This window comes from Eschrichtius robustus, chromosome 20 (genome assembly GCF_028021215.1).
Source record: "Eschrichtius robustus isolate mEscRob2 chromosome 20, mEscRob2.pri, whole genome shotgun sequence".
NCBI classification, from domain to species: Eukaryota; Metazoa; Chordata; class Mammalia; order Artiodactyla; family Eschrichtiidae; genus Eschrichtius; species Eschrichtius robustus.
Window position 1 is genome coordinate 38,373,523 of NC_090843.1, and position 22,427 is coordinate 38,395,949.

The following is a 22,427-nucleotide window of genomic DNA, read 5'->3' on the forward strand; positions in this document are numbered from 1 at the left end:
GCTCCCTCTAGAGATTCTAGGGAGGTTCCGTTGTTCCTTGTCTCTTTTTATTTTTGGAGGTTCTTGGCACTCCTTGGCCTGTGTTTTACATCTCTTCAATCTTCAAAGCCAGCATCTTCAAATCTCTCTCTGCTCAATCTTCACATTGCCTTCTCCTCTGTGTGTGTGTTAAATCTCTTTTTGCCTCACTCTTAGAAGTGTACATTTGATTGCATTTTGAACCGACACAGATAATCCAGGATAATCTCCCCATCTCAAGATCTTGAATTTAATGGCATCTGCAAAAACTGCCATATAAGGTAACATTCCAGGAATTAGAATGTGGATCTCTTCTTGGAAGGTCATTTTTCAACCTACCACATGGAGTATGGAAAAAAAAAAATCAGCTTTTATCTGAGAGAGCTGGTGGGGAACCAGAGTCTTCAGAATGGTCATTTTTCAATTAAAATAGTACTAGTTAGTAATAGTGATAATTTTTACTTTTTTATTTTTTATCTGGCTGGGACCTTTATTATGTCAGAAATAAGCATTCTATGTGAATTGAGGTGGTAAGAATAATTATTTCTGGATTACTGTAATAAATCTTGTCAAAACACCGACTATCTTGATAATCATACACTTATTTCATTCATAAGAACTTCCAAAAATAACTCTTCTGTATCAAAAAACTTACAAATGGCACAAGAGAGTTAAATAATGGTCTATGGAGGAGAGGAGGAAAATTCTGCTAGGGGAAACTCTAATGAAGCATTTTCTCCATTATATTTTTGATTGATATAGTTCATGAGAAAAACCTCACTTTGCCTTCCGTTTTTTAGTGACTCTTCTGAGAGGGAATGCAAGAAACCAAATCTGAGGGGAAAAACTGCTTTCATAATCTCAAATGTAAACCACAAACAGGCTTTAAAGCTTGAACAGATGAGAAAGGCAAGAATGTTTTCCTTTAAACATTTCAATAAATTTACAAAAATATTCAGCAATTATGAACATACTGTTTGTATACTTAAAAATGCAACAATTTTCATGCTTTGAGTATTTTTTCTTGAGTGTTTTAAGGATATTTTGTTCTAGACGATTCAAAAGTAAGACTCACATGCACACATACTATATAACAGGAATTCTCCATATGATTGGCATTGTGGACCCTCCTAACAGTGTCAAACAATGGGAAGCCAAACATGATCACATATGTACTATAAGGACAGCCTTGACAATCACCTGTGTCTTTGTTTTCTGCTCAGTGCTTCTGCTAAGTTCAGCAGATGTACAGCCATGACTTGTTTCCAAATGTCCAATCCCCCTCACTGACTCACCACAATTACTAAGTTCTTAGTTCTCAGCATTCAAAGAAAGACTGCAGGTGACCTTTTACTTCTCTCTGGTCCCTTTACCAAACCCCTATGTCACTTGTGACATTACCTGTTAATAGTCCACATTCAAAAAAAAGGAGGTACACAAGTTTGTTAAGTTTCACCTAACCAAATAAATTTAAAAATAGATAAAATACTTAAATTCCTGCAACACAAACCTTGGTTTTCACACTCATTAGAACATTTTAGAATTACTCAAACATGGGAATTGAAAATGTGTGTGCTATTTGGAATAGAACTACTGAATTTATTCTGCAGAAGAAAAAGCAGACCTGAAGCATCACATTACTGGAACACTTGAAATATGCTGATAAGTTCTTATCTTCTAAACTTCAATGAAAGCTGCTTGCACAAACTATTTAACAAATATCTGCCCCTATTAAACAAGCCAGATATCTGATGTATTAAGGAAGTCAGTCAGAAGCTGAGTCACTTCACTTCTTTCTGTTGCCTCCAGTTGCTAGAATACTGGCAACTCACATAAATATGTATAATGTATCCATGTAGATTCCCAGCATTGAATTGATGGGATCACATTTTTGAACTCCATACACTGGTCCTCTTCTGCACGCTTGATTACGTTCTGTGTGTCATACAGAAGAAACATGCTGAAAAGAACTAATCCACCATAAATTGCCACTGAGTACAGAGTGGCACCAGTCACAGTGGTAGGTGGAAGAAACATAGATCCCAGTGAGGACAAAAAGATGAGACCCAGGCCCACGCTCAGAGGTATTCCCATGTTCAGAAACTTCTCGCTGGGCGCACACATGGCCATGGTGGAGAGGCCTCCCACAATGCCAGCCGTGTACCATGCAGCTCTGATGAGAAGAGGCCCCCCTAATATCATCAGAGGAGCTACCACTGCACCCATCACACCAGAATGTAATAACCAAGGAAGATGCTTTGGGCCTGGGCTCCTGTCATATGCTATCGACTGTACCAGCATTCCAGCTCCAATCATGGCTGCATGACAACTGGTGCAATCAAAGTTTGCACCAATTGTCACCCAAGAGCCTCTCATCATCAAGTTCACGAGAGCAGGAGTTCTGCTCACTGCCAGGGCAGACAAAGCTGTTAAGCCAATACTTCCTTCTAAGTTCATATAGGTGGAATGAATGCTATCCTTCACATACTGAGGTCAAATTATAACCTTTTCAATAGCGCCAATCTCATTAGACATTTCCAAGCCACAGTAGCACAGAACACCAAAACCAACAGCAGCCCCTCTAGCAATAAAACATCTCAACTGATCAATTTTAAATATTTTTTCCAACGATGGTTCCAAAGCTGCCTCTTTTGAGTCCTTGGCCAGTTTTCCCATGCCAGATCCTAATTCTTGTCTTGGTGGCATATTCCCTGCTGGGTGTGAAGAGCCATCGATTCTTCGTGATGGAATTCTTCACAACAGGGGAGGCCTTGGTGAAAGCTAGGAGGAAAACCCTGGAAGGTAGTGTCCAGAGACAATACAAGTCTTGTGGCCAGTATGGTGGTGCACCTGGTTTACCAAGCAGATCTGAAATGCGCAGTTCGCGTTCCGGGCGGTGAAAGGCAACCAGGCGCACTTCCCGCGCCCTCCGCCCACCTCTTACTCGATAATTTTTACTTAATAAAAATTGTGTTGAGCTAACCTCTCAGAGTATATGAACAAAAATCAGGAAAGGAAAAGATGAGTAGAACTATGCTAAAGTCTTCATCTTAAATAAGAAAAACTCAAGGTACAACTTCTTAACGTCAGCAATAAGAAAAGAATTTTGTAGCTTGCTTTCAAAAGTATTGACAAGAACTGTTGCACCATGCTAGCTACCCACTTTTAGGGTTAGCAAATTTTATCACTTTCCTGGTCTGCCTTCCTCTCTTCTGCTCTCTTTTCCTTTTCTGGTTAGAAATGTTTCACATGCATGATGACATTTTGTATTTCTTTATCCGAATATGATACCATCTGGAGGCATTCTGCATTCCTTTTGGCTTTGGACATTTTATAACCTGTGATCAGAATATAGATGGTTAAAGATGCCTACTTTATCCAGTTTCCTATGTAGGATTTATGTAATGTTACTGCTCATTTATTTTGATATGGAGATTGAACTTGGGAGGCTATGCATGGATTTAAGCTGTACACTTGGCTCCAGGATGCAGAGAATGCTCAATGCAACTGAAACCTTGATAGTGCTGATTGGCAGGGTGCCAAAGGCAATCTAGAGGGAGTTATAAGCACCAGATGGAATAACAGAAATTCCTGGTGGTTCTACATTAGAAACATCAAGAATCTAAACCTTTCTTACTAACTTCACAGCTTCTACTTTACTGTTACCGTCTAACCTGACAATTGTAACTAGTTGACCTACTCAATCACCCTTCCCCACTCCCTCACCCAGTCTATTATCAACACAATAATCTGAGTGGAGCCTTTAAAAACAAATCAGACCATGCTCAAAGCCTTCTAGTGAGATATATGCGCTCTTGATACTATGTATAAAATAGATAACTAATGAGAACATACTGTATAGCACAGGGAACTCTACTTAATGCACTGTGGTGACCTAAATGGGAAGGACATCCAAAAAAGAGGGGATATATGTATATGTATAACTGATTCATTTTGCTGTACAGTAGAAACTAACACAACATTGTAAAGCAACTATACTCCAATAAAAATTAATTTAAAAAAAACCTTCTAGTGACTTCTCATTTCACTCCAGCAAAAGCCAACGTCCCTACAATGACAGCAAGGCATCACACAGGGGACCTGACCTACCTCTCCTCTCATTTCCAAACACTTTCTCCCTCACCTGTTCTGCTCCAGCCACATGGATGTTCCTAGTCACTCCCAGCTCAGGATCTTAGCACTTGATGTTCTGTCAGCCTGAAATGTTCTTCCTCCAATTATCCGCATGGCTTATTCCCTGACTTCCTCAAGTCACTGCTAAAATGTGACCCTAGGAGAGGGGCTTCCCATGACCACCCCTTATAAGGTAGTCATCCCCCTGCCCAGGGGGCTCCACTTCTCCCTTATTCTTCTTTCTTATTCTCCATGGCACTTGTTCACATCTGACTCACTCCAAGTGCCGTCATGTATTTTGTTAGATTATGGCACCCCTATTAGAATGCAAGCTTCACCAGGGCAGGCAGGTTGTTCCGTGTGCGGCTGGATCCAGGCACACTGCCCAGAATATGGCACAGGAAGCGTTGAGTATGTATCTGGGGATGGTCACCACAAGTACACCTCTTGGCTTTCTTGGTAAAGTCTCAAACTCTTTATTATGAGATAATGGTCATGAAAAGAGTCCTCCATGACAGGGGACTGGAGAAAATATTATAATGAGGAGAAAGATCCTAGTTTGGTGTTGTGGGTTGAATTGACTGTGTCCCCCCAAATTCATATGATGAAACTCCAACCCCCAGTACTTCAGAATGTGACTGTGTTTGGAGAAAGGGCCCTTAGAGAGGTGATTAAACTAAAATGAGGTCATGAGGGTGGGCCCTCATCCCATATGGATGTTGTCTTTATAAGAGGAAATTTGGACACACGGGGAGACACCAGGGATGTGCACACAGGGGAAAGGCCATGTGAGAACTCAGTAAGAAGGCGGCCATCTGTAAGCCAAGGAGAGAGGCCTCAGGAGAAACCAAACCTGCCAAGCCCTTGGTCTTGAACTTCTGGCCTCCAGAATTGTGAGAAGAAAAATTCTGTGGTTTAAATCACCCAGTCTGTGGTATTTTGTTATGGCAACCCTAGCAAATGAATATACCTAGCTTCAGGGAAAGCTGATATTTTGAGTTGGACTTACAAATGCCTGGGTCTACTTGTATATATGAAGCCAAATGGAAACATAAGCTCATTAAAGGTTTCTAAAGGTCCAGTGGTTCTAGAGAGTTCATGATTACTAAGAAAGAAAGGTGTCCTAGTAGCAATTGTATAGAGCTACGTTGACTTCTATCCTGGAATAATGAAAGCTCCCCTTAGGAGCAGACCACGACTATCACTGTCATCACCATTGATACCTATGCTGCCCTACCATGTGCCAGGTCCTCTTCCAATGGTTCCCATGCGTGCATTGAGTCATCCAATCTTCACAATAGCTCTGTGAAAGTTTATCACCTCATTTTACAGATGAGAAAACTGAGAGACAGGTTGACAAAGTTGCCCAAGGTCATATGTTTTAAGTGGCAGAGCCAAGGTTTGAATTAGGCAGTGTCCCTGGAGCCCGTGCTTTTAACTCCTGCACTCCACCTCCTTTTATATATCTTCCCCTGCCTGCAAAAGGCTTTTTCCTGCACATTTAGATTTGCTAGTCACTGGCCTACAAGGACAAGTTCTTAGCTTAGCCTTCTATTAGCACAAACCTACCTTTCCAGCTTTATTTTTATTATTCTCATACATTTAGAAAAATTGTATCATCTTGTCTATCAACTTTTCCTTGCTCCCCTCCCCCTCCCCCATGTCCCTGCTTTCTTGGTCTTTGCCTTTTTTTTTTTTTTTTTTTAGGTCATTCTACTTTCCTATAGTGCCTTCTGTCCTCATTCTTACCTATTATCCTTATCTAGAATCTACTCTTGAAGACCAAATCCAAATCTTACCTCCACCATAAGATCTTACATTAACTCTCCCTCCTGAAAATTTCATCGTACACACAACTAATTTGAGAATTAATCATGTACTTTTTAATTGAAATTTTTCTATCTTTGGCTCAATATTCTGTATAAATATTCTTTTTTTTTGTACACTTACTTTATTTTATTTTATTTTATTTTATTTTATTTAACATCTTTATTGGAGTATAATTGCTTTACAATGGTGTGCTAGTTTCTGCCCTATAACAAAGTGAATCAGCCATACATATATAAATATTCTTAAGGCTTTACTTTTCACCAGTTTTATGTCTCATCTTCAAAATAGATTTAATTCATTGAGGGCAGGGATAAACTATCTACTCCATATGATACTTTGAACATAATGAAAATAGAGATTTACTGATGTTCTTTGATTTGGAAAAACAGTCAAAACAGAAGAAGGAAATAATAAACGTGGTCATTCTAGTTAACAGCTAGCACCATGCTGAATGCATTATATACACTAGCTCATTTATTCCCTACAATATATAAGTACTATCTATAAGTACTATCATTATCACTATTTTATAGATGAGGGAAATATGTATCTTAGAGGTACTATGTAGTTTGTCCAAAGTGACACAACTTGTAAATGTTAGTGCTAGCATTTAGAAGTGTTGTGATGGATTAATATGAGGGATTTATAGTAATGAGGGATTTAAATAGCATGAATTACCAGAAAGGAGAACACAAATTGACCTCCAAAGTTCTGGTAGCCACAGCCTAGAACTTGGTTGTTCACCAAATTCTGTGTTCTTCTTGGGCACGCGGCTGGACCACTGCAGTTAGGTGTGGATTTATGCCTGAGCTCTAGCCAGTGGGACTTGAGCACAAAGGATGGAGGCCATCTCTGGTCTTGTCTCTTCCAGGACTGGGCAAGGATGCTGCTGCTTTGACCCTGCAGAATGGCAGAGCCACAAGATGGAAGAAGCCTGGGCCCCTGAATCACCATGTGGAGCACTGGCTGCTGAGTGGGGACATCACCTTGAGACTGTGACATGAGCAAGAAATGAGCTTATTGGAGGGGCCTACTTGTTACTGCAGCCTCATTTACCTAACTGCTACATTCTAGTAATTGTCAAGGCAGTCAGAGAGCTCTCAACCCTCCTGGCACTGAACCAAGTATTTGCTGAGGAGTGTGAAAACCGTCTTATAACACCTCTCACTCATCAGTTAGCAGCCTCTATTTCACAGGTAGTGGGGTGATACCAGTAGAGCTTGTTCAATCAGCGGTGGCCTATGATCTATTGTGCCACAAACAGTTTTAGGTAAAATGAAACAAACTGGCAAATAATACCTCTTATAGTTATGAGGAGTAGACATTTCCCATCTACCCCTAAATTAGAAATTCCCTGATCCAGGCACACCAGGTTCTAATGTTTCTGAATTTAAATGACCCAAATACAACAAATACTTTATAGAACAATTGAGAATTTATAAGGCTCCATAAAAATTCAAATTACAGTACTTCTTGTTACCTTAGTCAGTAGTTCAAACATAAAGACTTTTGAAAATATCTGGAGGATTGATACAATTTATGAAAAACATTTAGATGAGTGACAGAGTCAGACATTTCTGTTACAATGACGAGCTGGAGGGAGACAGTTTTGGCCAGTTACCATCTCTCCCTCTCTCTCTCTCTCTATCATTTTCCCCCTTTCTCATTCATCAAGCACCTAACTGATGTCAAGAGCTGCCCTCCTTTAAGCACTTTTAGGCATTTCACCCATTTAATCACCCAGCTCTGTGGGACTCAGGAGAGCAGTGCTCTCTTCTGAATATGGACTCAACCTTGATTCCAGCCTTGGAAGGAACTTGAGAATTTCCTGTCCACTCTCTCCCTCTCACACTCCTTTCTTCTTTTCTCTCTTCTCATTATCTAATAGTTTATTGATTCTCAGGCCCAGGGCCAGATTCTGGCTTGGCGTCATTTTCTTCCTTAGTGCAGGCGGCTGCAGTCTCCCTCCCTGACAGTAGAGGGCGCCAGAAGACCACAACCCCGTGTAAATCGGGTTTATGGTCCAATTTTCCTTCTCACATGGAACAGGAAATGGACAAGTGGTTTTGGATGATAATGGAGTTTTCTCATTTTCCATTTCTTTATATCACCAGTGACATTTTTTGGCAGCAGCTGAGAAAATAGACTAATTTTTCCCACGACCTCTCATAGTTTGCATCAATCTCCCTTCTCTCCCCTCTTCATACTCTGTCTTCTCCATTTACAGAAACTGTTTTCGCTTCATGATGCACTTGCTAGATTATCTGTGGGGAATGTCCAAATCCCCAGACACCACAAATTTCAAGGATCCCTTCTCTACTCACCTGAGTTCGCTGGCTCACTTCAGCTCATTGTATTGAAAGCCTGAAAAATGAAATCATTTGTGAAGAAGCTATCCTCTGGATCTTGTAATAAACTCAAAGTGTCTTTTGGTTGATGTGTGATTTGGCAGATTCGTAGATTAAAATGGTGGTGGGAGTGTGTTGCAGGGAAGGATTGGGATTCTGCTGCATTTACATTATTTACCATCTCCAATAGGCTTTTTATTGCCAAAAAACATGAGAGGCAGAGAAAAGGAAAATTGTCTGGGCCATTATCTCTGGTGCTGTGGAAAATTCAGAGACCAAAGCTGCCACAGCCAGAAATGACATTTTTCTGCTGGTAGGGATTCTCTGGTTTATTCAGAGCCATCAACTCCTGCGAATGTGGTCCAAGTACAAACATTTTGTATTCGGCCAGGATGCAATGAGCCATATTTTTTCAGAAGACAGGGAATGTCAGAGAAAGGAGAGACGAAGGTCATTTAGTGCAGTTCACTAACTTTATACACAGCTCAGAGGCCTAAGGACACTCAGCCAGTTGGGTCTCAATTCTCCTCAGTCTGTAGTTCTTTCTCCCACATCTTGTCTTATTGTTGACTAAGGTAACCTGTCAGGGAAATTGTATTTTCTTAGATTTGCCTGAGGATGAAGGCAGGCAATTCTTATTTATTTATTTATTATTTTTATTGAAGTATAGTTGATTTACAATGTTGTGTTAATTTCTGCTGTACAGTAAAGTGATTCAGTTATACATATATATACTTCTTAAAAATATTCTTTTCCATTACGGTTTATCATAGGATATTGAATATAGTTCTCTGAGCTATACAGTAAGACCTTGTTTATCCATGCTATATATAATAGCTTACATCTGCTAACTTCAACCTCCCACTCCATTCCTCCCCAACCCTCTCCCCCTTGGCAACCACCAGTCTGTTCTCTATGTCTGTGGGTCTGTTTCTGTTTTGCAGATAGGTTCATTGGCGCCATATTTTAGATTCCACATATAAGTGATATCATATGGTATTTGTCTTTCTGACTTACTTCACTTAGTATGATAATCTCTAGTTGTATCCATGTTGCTACAAATGGCATAATTTCATTCTTTTTAATGGCTGAGTAGTATTCCATTGTATATATATACCACATCTTTATCCATTCATCTGTCAATGGACATTTAGGTTGTTTCCATGTCTTGGCTATTGTGAATAGTGCTGCTGTGAACATAGGGGTGCATGTATCTTTTTGAATTATAGTTTTGCCTGGATATATGCCCAGGAGTGGGATTGCTGGATCATATGGTAATTCTATTTTTAGTTTTCTGAGGAACCTCCATAGTGTTTTCCACAGTGACTGCACCAACTTACATTCCTACCAACAGTGCAGAAGGATTCCCTTTTCTCCACACCCTCTCCAGCATTAGTTATCTGTAGACTTTTTAATGATGGCCATTCTGACCGGCGTGAGGTGGTACCTCACTGCAGTTTTGATTTACATTTCTCTAATAATTAGTGATGTCTATCAGCTTTTCGTGTGCCTATTGGCCATCTGTATATATCTTCTTTGGAAAATGTCTATTTAGGTCTTCTGCTCATTTTTCAATTGAGTTGTTTGTTATTTTGTTATTGAATTGTAGCTACAGGCTGACCGCATTGTCCTCCCCCAGGCCGCCTCAGCATCACACTGAGAGGTCGTCCCTGAGCCTGTGGTTCCTCTAGTGGGAAAAGAGAGCCTGAGGGGACATCCAGACTCCACACCCCAGGTGTTGTGGGTCACTTCTTGGGAGCCCCATGGGGATTGTAGGGACTCTGTGGGGCTTGACCACAGGGAATCTGCGACAGAGAAGGGGGAGGGGCTTGCAAAAACCAGCACTGGGGTCTTGGCAGACCCAGTCCCTACCTGCAGAGACCAAGTCTAGCCCCAACCAGCAACTCTGCCCGTCTGCAGAACCAAATCGGCGGCACAGTCTGATCAGGGAAGCATAGTCTGGCCCACTGCTGAGTGTAGTTCCAGAATATTATTCAGCACTAAAAAGAAATGAGCTATCAAGCCATGAAAAGACAGGGAAGAACCTTAAGTGCATGTTACTAAGTGAAAGAAGCCAATCTGAAAAGTCTACATATGATATGATTTCGACTATATGACATTCTGGAAAAGGCAAAACTATGTAGAGAGTTAAAAGGTCAGTCATTACCAGGGGTGGGGGTTGGGGGAGGAATGAATAGGCAGAACACAGAGGATTTTTAGGGCAGTGAAAATACTCTTTATGATATTATAATGATGGCTACATGGCATTATATATTCATCTAAACCTATAGAATGTATAACACCAAGAGTGAACTCTAAGGTAAATAATCGACTTTGGGTGACTATGATGTGTTAGTGTAGGTTTATCCTTAGTAAAAAATGTACCACTCTGGTGAGTGATGTTGATAATGGGACAGGCTCTGCACATGTGAGAGCTGGGGGTATACAGGACATCTCTGTACTTTCCTCTGAATTTTGTTGTAAATCTAAGACATATAAATAAATAAATAAACAATTATTTTTAAAAAAGAAGAAATGTAGCTAAACAGATTTGGACAAAGAAACCAGGACATCTGGGTAGAATTCAAGCTCTGCCACATACTTCCTGTGTGACATTGGGTGTCACTTAACCTCTGTGGGTTTTAGTGGCCTCATTTGCACCTTTAGGGGATTCTTTCAGATGTTTGTTCTGGTCTTTCTGGCACTCTTTAAAATTGCATGAGGACAACTCACAGATATTAATATTTATGCCAAAGAAATAGAGGAAGAATTGGTCGGAACCATCCTTTTCAGGTTTCCTCTAACCGCAGTACACAAGAGATATCCATACACAGATGTTAAAAAAGAGAATATGGTTATTTTATTTTAAAGGCTAGTTGGGTTTGAAAATAATCAGTTGAATTTCATCCAACAAGTCATAACTAATTTCATATTAAAAGTATTTTATCCAATATTTAAACCTAAGTTTTCCTCCTAAGTAAGTTAGCACGTGTAGATACAGCCCAGCTATAGCACACGAGTCTCCATTGAGGACATAGTTGTCCGCCTTGTTGAATCAACTGAGACTGTTTCCAATGTCATTCGTAAAAGACTCCAAGAGAGCCCTTTGGGGACGAGGTGTTTAACTGATAACTCACCACCAAACTGAAAGCTGAGCTCTCCCCCAAAGCCCGAATGAAGGAAGAGAAACAAAATAAGAACGTTTGATCGAAAAACAACAAAATTTCACAAATCCTTCACAAGAATCTCTACACTCCACTGGGATTTGGCAAAAGATCATTTGGATGGATTGCATGTAAAGATGGTAGGAATACAACTTGGCTTTCCTGAGATTGTCAGGGGCAGTAGATGTCAGTGGTGGTGATTTGAGGAGGGTGGTGAGGATTGCAGATCACTTCAGCTCAGGGATGTGAACTTAGTGTTGCTTTCTGAGCTCAGAACCTCAGACTGGAGTTGATTTCATCCCTTCACTGCCATTTACAGGCCAAGCCCTGGGGTCCTCCCTTTAGTCGTCTAAATCTTAGTGGGGGCAGAAAGTTTTCTGCTTAGCAATTGGGATGGAAATCTAAGAGGCTGTAGAACTAATTAATGCAGACGGCTCCAGGAGGCAGTTAAAAATGCAGGAAAGAAGAAAAAATTGCTTGGATATAGAGCTCCTCATTTGGGAATTGTCCAGGAAAAAAGAAGAAGTGATTTTTCTTTTCCCCCCTCCTCCCTTGGGCAAGTTTAACAGTCCATGTAGGCAGCCAGGCTCTGGGAATAAAGCAGAGGTATCCCATTTGGGCCTGGCCACTAATAAGAATATAATGTTCCTGCTCCCCTACAGTCATCATCATAGTGCAGGTCTTCTGGAGTTCCAGATTCCATTTCTATTTCCTTCCAACCCACCCTTTTAAAGCAACAATCCTCTTCGTCACTCTGGTCTTTATTAAGCTGGATCTCCATCATTCATGGATTAAAGGCAGAACATCTCAGTCATGTAAGGACCTTCAGAATCCCAACACTGCCTGCCTTTCCCTTTTCTCCTGCCAATTGATTTCCCTACATATCAAGCTTCCTGTTGTTTCCTCTTGGAGTGGTGGTAGCTCATAGGTTCATGCCCCCGCCTTCTGGCAATGCCCTTTCCCGCCTGTTGGCTTGGTGGACTCCCATGAATTCTTCAAAACTTGTTCCAGTTATGACCTTCTTTTGACTTTTTGCATCTCCATAAGCCACAGTCCTTTAAACCTCCTTACATTTTCTTAGTATACTATACACACAGGCCTCCACTTTTGTTTTCATTTTTCTTTCCCTAATTAAATTGTGCCCATTTTGTATTTATCTTTATGGCCCTGCCTCCTAGCGGTATCAGTCATACAACTGAGGGCAATAAATATTTGTGGAATCAATGAATTTCTTGGTACCTAACTTTTGGTCTTGATAAAGTGGGAATGTTATTTCACATTGGTTACATACAGAGAGAAATGAATGCAGAAGGAAAAAAACTTAAATTATTTTTTCCTTTGAAATCCAACCCTATTTTGTATGGACTGCTTTTATTCTGGCTGCATATCAGTACTCAATCCCTGTTTTACGTAAACATGGACCCATAGGAGACATGATTGTTTAAGAACTGTAAGGTAACCATAATAATAAGCTAAGAGAACACAATAGTCCTGAATGGGACCCAAGTAAGAGCTAAACAAATCAGACAATGGTAAGATAAAGTTAAAGACACTGAGATATTTGCTGTCATGTGGAAGAAGTATTTCTCCATTGTGTAGGGGTAGGTCATTCATATGTAACCCAAGTGTCAGTTGTGTGGACCCCACAGTCCCCTCACCTTCTGGAGTCAATGTTTATTTTAAAATCCAAATAAGACATTGCTATGGAAAATCCCACCTGTGGATTTTTGCCGAAAAAAATGCTGCAATGTGCTTTCTAAATACTGTTCTTGGTTTCTACTTTCTTTTTCTTTTTTATTGAAGCTTTGTGGGAACTGAAGGGATTACAGCATAGCGTCATGAAGACAGCAATTTAAAAATGAGCATTAGATTTATTGTCCTAAAATTCCCTGCTACTGGCTGTTATATGGAGATGATGTGGTGGGCTGGCCTTCCTTCTTGTGGCTCATGTCTTCTGCTTATCCCTTCCTATCGTCCTGCCTGGGTTGCCTGATGAGATTCAAAGTTCTTCTCACTTAATTGTGTCGAGCAATTCACTTCTAATTTTTCATATCCTTCCAGATTATGGCCTGAGGTGGGGTGGGGGGTGGACATTCACAGTGAAGTTCAACACAAGGCATGTATTTTTCTAAATGAACAGCATCTCCTCTGATCTGATGCTATTTGGCAGGTGTGCAGAAGAGACCACAATCTGTTCTAAGCAGTAGTTTTCTGCTTCTAGGTAACCATAGAAATAGTTGCTTTCTAGGCTCAGAATTTTCTAGAGCAGAAAACATGGAAGCCCACAATGTCTGATTTGGAAGCAATATTAGAACTCAGACAAATAGGATATATCTATGTCTTTTCCTTTCCTTTGTCCACATGTCTTCAACAGTTTTTCCTCATGATGTGAAAAGGTTATAATGGTGAGTTTTCTTGTAGCATCAATATTGGCCATGACCCCAAAATGAGTCAGGTGCTACCTGCAAGCTTTAGTCAGCCCTATTCTTCCTTATTCAATAATCATTTAAGTTGATCCAATTTAATTATTCTGTTAGTGGAATTGAACTTGAATGTCTCAAAATACTATCATTAAATATATTCAGCTTTGATTACTGTTACAAACTTGTCCAACAAATCTTGTGAAATTTATAGTTGGTAGCGGTCAAACATACTAGCAGTGGGACACCCATAACTAGCTAGTCTGTTAAAAATATCCTCAGGATAATAAAAATAATAGCAACAATGACTATAATTAATTGAGCATTCCTATTTGTCAGGCACTCTTCTAAGCACCTTGTGTGTAATAGCTGCCTCACAACAACTCTGTGAGGTAGGTACAATTAGCACCCCCATCGTGCAGATGAGGAAACACAGGCACAAAAAGTTTAACAACATTTCTTGGAAGGAAAAAACAAAGTTTCCCTCCAAGAAAGGGAAGCATTAGCAGGTGGTCTATTGGGCTTCATTTGGCCTATGGGTTTCATGTTGGATTTTTTCTATTCCAAATGAGATGAAGAGTCTAAGATCCACAGAGGCGAAGACAGTTGTAAAGCCTTGGACTCACATCAGCTGACACTCATTTTGGTGCACTTTGCATTATAGCATCTGCTCCCCTTTATCTGAAGGGTTTTGGAGTTTCAATTTTTGCAGAAGGGGGCATGTATTTTGCAGCTATTTGGAAGTAGTCAACAAATAGCAGCCAAGGGGCTCCAGTGGCTATTTTATTCATCTGTTAGTCGGAACATTTTGCCATTGATTTCAGAAAATATTAATTATTATGGATTCACCTGTGACTGATTCAGGAATGCAGTTGGACATTCCAATAAAAAGTTCCACTGCTATGACCCTCTATTAACCTGATAAGTGCAGTATATCATCTTAGTTATACACTAAAGCTTAAACTTTGTAGAATAGAGACTAGCATGGAAAATAAGACAAAATTTCTAAATGCGCAATCATCTTTTAATAATCTGGGGCTCTGTGATACCAAGTCACTTTGTGTCTGAGCAAATTACAGGTTAATTCAGAAAAAAGAAAAAAAAAAAAGTAATCCAAAAGATTTCCTCATTACAATTTTCAATTCGGTTGAAAAAGTCAATTTAACAGTAGCAAATTTTTTTTTGCTGCTAATGATAGAAATTGGTTCCAGTTAGTCTAAGCAAGAAGGAAGAATTTAATATAATGACCTGGGATCCAGTGATAGGAATGCAGTTGTGACTCAAAAGGGACTAAGAAGGCCAAGGGAAGCCCAGAAAACAGGTTTTATTTATATTTTGCTTTCATTTCTTTCTGCAAATTCTTTTCTTTTTTTTGGTCTGTCTTTGCAAATCAACTATCTCTGCTACTTCTACTCATACGATAATGGCTGTGCCCCAGTTCTCAAGTTTATGTAGCTTTCATATAACTGAACCCAAACCCACATTGAGATTTCACTCTCTCAAGTTACAGAGCTCTGATTGACTCATTTTGGCTCTGGTGCTCGGCCACTGCCAATCAAGTGAGTCCTGAACAGTGGTTATGTAACTAAAACGTGGCTTGGAGAATCAGAGTGGAGAACTGTTCTCAGGGAAGAGGAACTTGTGAGCAAGACACACACTACAAAAGTCTCTTTTATTACCATGTCAACTAGGTCTCTGTGTGAACCAGCCTTTAGAAATTCAAGGACTATGTCGAATTCAAAGACCGTGTCTCTTCTATCAAGCCAGGTGTGTTTTTAGACTAGATTGTTGAGTATGTAATTAGGCCAACAAATTTAAAAATCAGCCCGAATAAACCAAAATGTTAATTTGAGTTTGCTGTAAACCAAAAATATATAATGGATCCTAAAGCTAAGTGGACGTGCTTTGGATTATTCTTTTTTTTTTTTTTTTAAACATCTTTATTGGAGTATAATTGCATTACAACGGTGTGTCAGTTTCTGCTTATAACAAAGTGCATCAGCTATACATATACGTATATCCCCATATCTCCTCCCTCTTGCGTCTCCCTGCCACCCTCCTTATCCCTCCCCTCTAGGTGGTCACAAAGCACCGAGCTGATCTCCCTGTGCTATGCAGCTGCTTCCCACTAGCTATCTATTTTACGTTTGGTAGTATATATAAGTCCATGCCACTCTCTCACTTTGTCCCAGCTTACCCTTCCCCTTCCTCATGTCTTCAAGTCCATTCTCTATGTCTGCATCTTTATTCCTGTCCTGCCCCTAGGTTCTTCAGAACCACATTTTTTTTTTTTTTTAGATTTCATATATATGTGTTAGCATACGGTATTTGTTTTTCTTTTTCTGACTTACTTCATTCTGTATGACAGTCTCTAGGTCCATCCACCTCATTACAAATAACTCAATTTCGTTTCTTTTTATGGCTGAGTAATATTCCATAGTATATATGTGCCACATTTTCTTTATCCATTCATCTGTTTATGGACACTTATGTTGCTTCCATGTCCTGGCTATTGTAAATAGAGCTGCAGTGAACATTGTGGTACATGACTCTTTTTGAATTATGGTTTTCTCAGGGTGTATGCCCAGTAGTGGGATTGCTGGGTCGTATGGTAGTTTTATTGGATTATTCTTGACACCACACCCTTAATTCGTGGGGGCTGATGATTTTTAAGATTTAGCTTAAATGAGACTACTGCATTTCTTGCTGTGATCGATGGTCAGATCCTTGGAGACTGTAGGGTTTTCAAATGCCTGCATATAATTATATAAATCAATCTAAGAGGTGCATGAGTAGAGAAAGAGGAAATTCTTGTCATGTTCCTAATGTATCTTTTGTATTCTCGTAAGACGTGAAAGAAACTTGAGAGATGACCCAGTTAAGATCCCCTCATTTTACAGACGGAAAGTGCAGCACAGAGAAGGGAATTGACTAGTCCGTTATTAAATGATGTTTGAGTGGCAGATCTAGGATTAAAATCCTAGATTCCAGTCTTCTTTTTATTATGTCCTACTATTAATAGTATGATTCACAAAACATATGACGGTACTGCTAGGGTGTTATATTTTCACTAGTTTTTAAATTAATTTTTCCAACATCTGGACTTTACTTATTCAAGTCTAATTTTTGATAAACAGGAAACTGAAAAAAAAAGTTAAATGTAATGTGCCAATCTCCCTCGACCAAATGGTGTGGAGTTAGAGTTTTGAATTCCTGGATTGTAATTTGTGCAAGTTTTAAATATATATTGCATTATTTGTTTTTTCAATTTGACAGAATACCTTATTTGATTTGCAAATCTTTCTTTATTTTAATTTCAAGATATTTTTTTCTAAAAAAAAAAGCATTTGCTGGAAAGACTAAGCACATTGGTGATTATAATTTTTTTTTAAATTTTAATTAAAATTATTATTAAAGAAAAGCAGACTCATATTATAAAAAAATAAAATAGGATTGCAGGAGTCCTCCTCCCTAACATTGAGTTATGCTCCCCAGGAGCAGAGACCTTCAACTCTTAGCTGACTCATCTGAATTTTATCTCCATATTTCTAATTATGCTGAAAAAATATTGATTTTTTTCAGTTTTAGATATTATTTTACCAACTGACTTTCTGTGCACAGCTTTTCCAACTCCTCTTCTCCTGAGCTACACTTGTGGCAACATTTGCATGGTCATAATGTTATTACCACTGAATTTTGGATTTCGCAAAATTGTAATATTGGGAGGGTAGGGGTAGAAGAAGCATGTGTATATGTATAAGTGAGGGATGTTAGTATACACAAATCTAAATCATTTTTTTCCCATTGTCAGCAAATGAAATAAGATATAACATTTTTTAAAAATCAAGTGTTTAAAAAAAGAAAAGAAATCGAGCTTCTGGGCAGACTCTGCTCCTTGGTAAATATATTTTAAAAATTAAAATGTATATTTTTTATCAAAGAAATACACAATTACATGTTACTCTTTTGAATAAGGGTTTGTTTTCCCCAGCATTAATCATTGCCTTACTTTTTGATTTACCTGTTTTGCACGTATCTGTCATTAATTCATTCTAATATGCTCTACTGGAGTTGCATGTCACTTTTCAGTTGATAGTCTATCAATTCTATTTTTTTCTTGGAGTCACCCACGTTGGAACTTTCTAACTTCTTGTGCCAACCTTGGTAGGTTTCTGGGCTTGATGACCAACTAACATCCTGGGACGTCTCTTTACCTTCATTCCGGAAACTTCTTCCCCTTCTTGTGTTGGATCCTCTGTTTCCTGGTTCCTTTTTCTTGGGCTACTTTCTCATTTTGTAGGGTATATTTTCCAGTCGTTTGTTGAGAAAGGGCGCTTGAGAGTTAAATTTCTTTTTTTTTAAATTTTAAACTTCGATTCATGAATTTATTCAGAACAAAATGATTTATGTTCCTATGGTCTCATTACATTCACTGGAAAAAAGGTGACTGAGAATTAGGGTTGTTCATCCCAGAGAGTGGTTTTTATGGTGGGGAGAAACATCTGGTGAGCTGAATGCTGCCTCTTCCTGCCCCTGACCCACAGGCATCGGCTCCTTTGCAGGCACAGTGGAGGGAGGGGGTGACATGGGGCCTGGGAGTTGGGCCCTGTTTTAGCTCCTGAGTGTTCTGTTCTATTATGGGCAGTAGACAGACATTGCTGGGCAGTCCAGGAGGTGTAGGAGCCGTTGTGGATGGGGCAGCCTGTCTCCCTCGGCGTGGAGCTGCTGCTGACCTCAGGCCAGCCCCTGCCACCCCCCACCGCCTAGGAGAGATGCCTACACTGTGGGTATGCACACCTGCAGGGTGGGTGGGGAGCTGGGCGGCTGGTCCAGGGCTCCTATAGTGAGTTGTTAGCAACTGCTCCATGCCAGGCTCTGTGATGTTCTTGGGGTGCAGCCAGGCCAGGGAAGCGTGTAACACAGACACAAGAGTAAACTGAGCCAGCATCTGAGCCAGCATCCATGCGTGTGAGCTCCATGCAGACCCTGGCTCACGTGTTTTACATGTGTTGCCTCATTCACACTCGACAACAAACCTGGGCCATTTCTGCCCTTCTTATTCTCATTTTATGGTGAAGTATTGGTAAGGCGGGGTAAAGTCGCTTGCTTGAGTCCACAAAGCCAGTCAGTGGCAGATCTGGAACCTGACCCCAGGCTTTTTACCGCCTCTAGACAAGGTCTAAGTGCCTCTGAACACTTGACTGCAAACGTTCTTAAATGCGGGCAGCGCCACCCACCAGTTACCAACACGTACAGTCAGCAGCTTTGCCTCCAAGGTGTGTCCTCAGGTTGCTCAGTCCAAGTTGCCTGACTGGCCCTAGGCCGAGGTCCTGGTGGAGCTCTGTAAAAGCTCAGGTGAGATTTGGCAGGCACGGGACGGTGAGGAGGTATGCTTCCTCACCAGGTGGGTGTAGTCAGGTCCTATCAAACCAGAGGGCACAGTTACTGTTCTTTGTTGTTCCTGTTGACTTTGACCCTCATACATGATTGTAACTAATAATCCCTTTTTTGCCTGTCTTACTCTGTAGGTTGGAGAATCAGCTGAGATAAGAGATTAGAACGTGTTTCTTTTCCCAAGTGCTGTATCCAGGTGTGCAAGTGGTGTGTTTACAGGCTTACAAGTGAGCATTAGGCATGAGATGAGATTACACTTATAATTCAGATGTCAGGACATTTAACCATAGACAAATGTAAAAGGTTTTTCTTTAGCTCTGTTAATGGAGGAAAGGAATGACTACTTCTTGTCAAAATGAAGGTGTTTGGTTTTAAACTTACTCAGTTCCTGCCATTTTGAAATGTTGGCTCATTTCTTTTCTGCCAAGTAGGTGGGCATGGAGCATTCGGCTCAGGTCAGGCAAACAAAGCAATGTTAAGAAAAGACTTCTTTTCTAAAATGATGGGGTTTGGCAGTTTTCCCATGACCTGGGACCTCTAGATCCCCAGGAGGCAGCGAGCTACTTTGATCAGCCCCATGTAGGACACATAATCTCAGTGCCATTTACCTTGACCTGGGCTGTCAGAACGGGATATAAAGGCCTGATACAGGTAAGAAAGAAAGCCTAGCTCTCTAACTCTATCGAGGAGAGGCGAATGGATCTGGGCCTGGGTGTCAGAACTGCCGGTGGGGCTCCCTGATAGTGAGACAAGGCCTCGGCCCAGGTGCTCAGAAATGTAGCATTGGGCTCTGATTTTTTTCTTTTTTGTGGTTGATACCATCTTGGTATTTATTGAGGCTAAGTGCTAAGTTCTCTGCTCGTACAGTGAGAGGGAATACAGAGGTAGATGCAATGGCTCTTGCTCTCAAGGTACTGACAATCTACCAATGATACAAGATGACACCTCATAGGTTCACCTGCCCAGCTTAGACCAAGAGCTCCGGAAAGCAGGGCAGCACCTTGTCCCTCTCTGCTGTCTTTCATGGCCTCGTACATAGTTGGTGCTCAAGCATTTGTTGTTATGATTTACTTTCATGATTAAATGCAAATGGTGCAACTTTTAACTCTGGTGTGGCAAACAGTTTTGACTCACCTGCCTACTCCAGTCTGGGGGCCGTGCCTGATTGGGCACCATGGGAAGGTGCATTAGGGTGCAGTGGGAGGTGTGCTGGCTGGAGACCAGCGAGGGAGGGTTGTCTGCTACGGGGGGCGTGGGGAACAGAGGCAGTAGGCACATGGGGGTCATTTGCCTTCCCCGATAAGTGCATCATGCTTACAAAAGAGGGGGCAGAGGAGTGCTCGGAGGAAATGAAACGCCCCAGTATTCCCTGAAAGGGTGGAGCAGGATTTAGATCAATAGAAAGAAGTGCTTTCAGTGATGGAGAAGACCAATGACAAAGACTATAGGGTCCAATGAGTCTGACATATATGTCAGGGTGTTATGGGAGCTGGCAGATATGAGTAGAGGGAGTCGTGGAGGAGGAAGGGGAGTCAGATAGGATGGAGGCCCTGTGCCCGGTGGAGTAGCATATCAGTTGGTTGTTGGTAGGTAGAGCATAAACAAATTGTGTAGAGGTCTTTGGGGATGCCAGATGGATGACCTTAGATGTGATACAGTCCTACGCTTTTCAAGAAGATTTCCCAAATGCTCCAGACACAATTAGTTGCTCTATTCCACATCTCCCCACAGGAGATTCCCAGGGCTCTGCTTTAGCTCTGATTGTCATCTGCTGTGTCTAGAAATGTTTATGTATACATCTGCTCTCCTCCTTAAGGATGTGGACGGTGACTTAGCTATCTATGATTCCTAGTGCTCAGGACTGCACCTGGTAGGTATGGTATACCCAGTGAATATGGTTGCATTAAGTTGAGATAGGGTGCCTGAACTGCCAAGCAAGGTGGGGTGGAGGTGGGCAATGTCTTCGTGGTGAAGCTGGGTGAGGAAGTGTACGGCTGCCAACCAGACCGTTAAGTTTCTTGAGACAGTATTTCATGACCGAAAATATTTTTATTCTACCCTCTTGTGTGATTAGTAGTGTGTGTGTAGAATTCTATGTGGAAAGTCATTCATTTGAATTTTGAAGACATTGCTTCTTTGTTTTCTAGCTTCAAGTGTTTCTGTAAAGAAGACTAACATTAATATGATTCACAATTGTTATGGTTTGCTTTAAATATACCATCTTGCTATTAGATTTGTATTTGTACCATCTATATTTTGTTCCCTTTTCCCAGTCTGCTGCCTTCTCTCAGATTAATTCAGTATTTTAAAAATTCCATTTTATTGGTTTATTAGCTATGTCCTTCTTCTGTGTGATGCTTTAGAGTTTATAGCATACATCTTTAACTTCTCATAGACTACTTTTGAGTAACATTAGACCACTTCACAAATAGTATAAAAATCTTACAACAGTGTAATTCTATTCCTCTTCTCTTGGCATTTGTGCTCTTTTTGCTATATATTGATATTTTACTTCTGTCTAAATTATACATCTCATATTACATTCTTATTACTTTTATTTTAAACAGTCTTTTGGTAATTAACCTTATATCTTTTGTGAGTCTTAAAAAATCTTTATTTTACATTTGTTTCTGAAGGGTACTTTCTCTGGGTTTGGAATTCTAAGTTGGCAGTTTGTTTTTTTTTTTTTTTTTTTCTTTCCATGTTTTAAAGATGTTCCACTGTATTCTGGCTTACATTGTTCCTGAAGAGAAGTCTGTTACTATTCTTATCTATATTCCTTTGTATGTAATGTGCTTCCCCCCCGCCCCCCGGCTGCTTTTATGATTTTCTCTTTACCACTGTTTTTAATATTTTGATTATGACATACCTTGACTTATTTTTCTTTATATTTCTTGTGCTTTGGGTTCATTAAGCTTCTTGAATCTGTGGGTTTTATAGTGATCATCACATTTGGTAAAATTTTTTGCCATTATTTTTCTTCAAATAGTTTTTCTATTTATCCCTCTCTCTCTTCCCTTCAGGGACTCCAACTAATTATTAGCCCTCTTGAAGTTGTCCCACAACTTACTAAAGCTCTGGGGTTTTTTTGTCTTTCTTTTTTCTTTGTATTTTATTTT

General features: G+C 40.2%; 1 pseudogene; it reads right to left on the bottom strand.

Annotated features, from left to right (window-relative positions):
- Positions 1 to 1,804: 1,804 nt before the first annotated feature.
- LOC137755560 (growth hormone-inducible transmembrane protein pseudogene) lies at positions 1,805 to 20,586 on the bottom strand (annotated as a pseudogene).
- Positions 20,587 to 22,427: the final 1,841 nt, after the last annotated feature.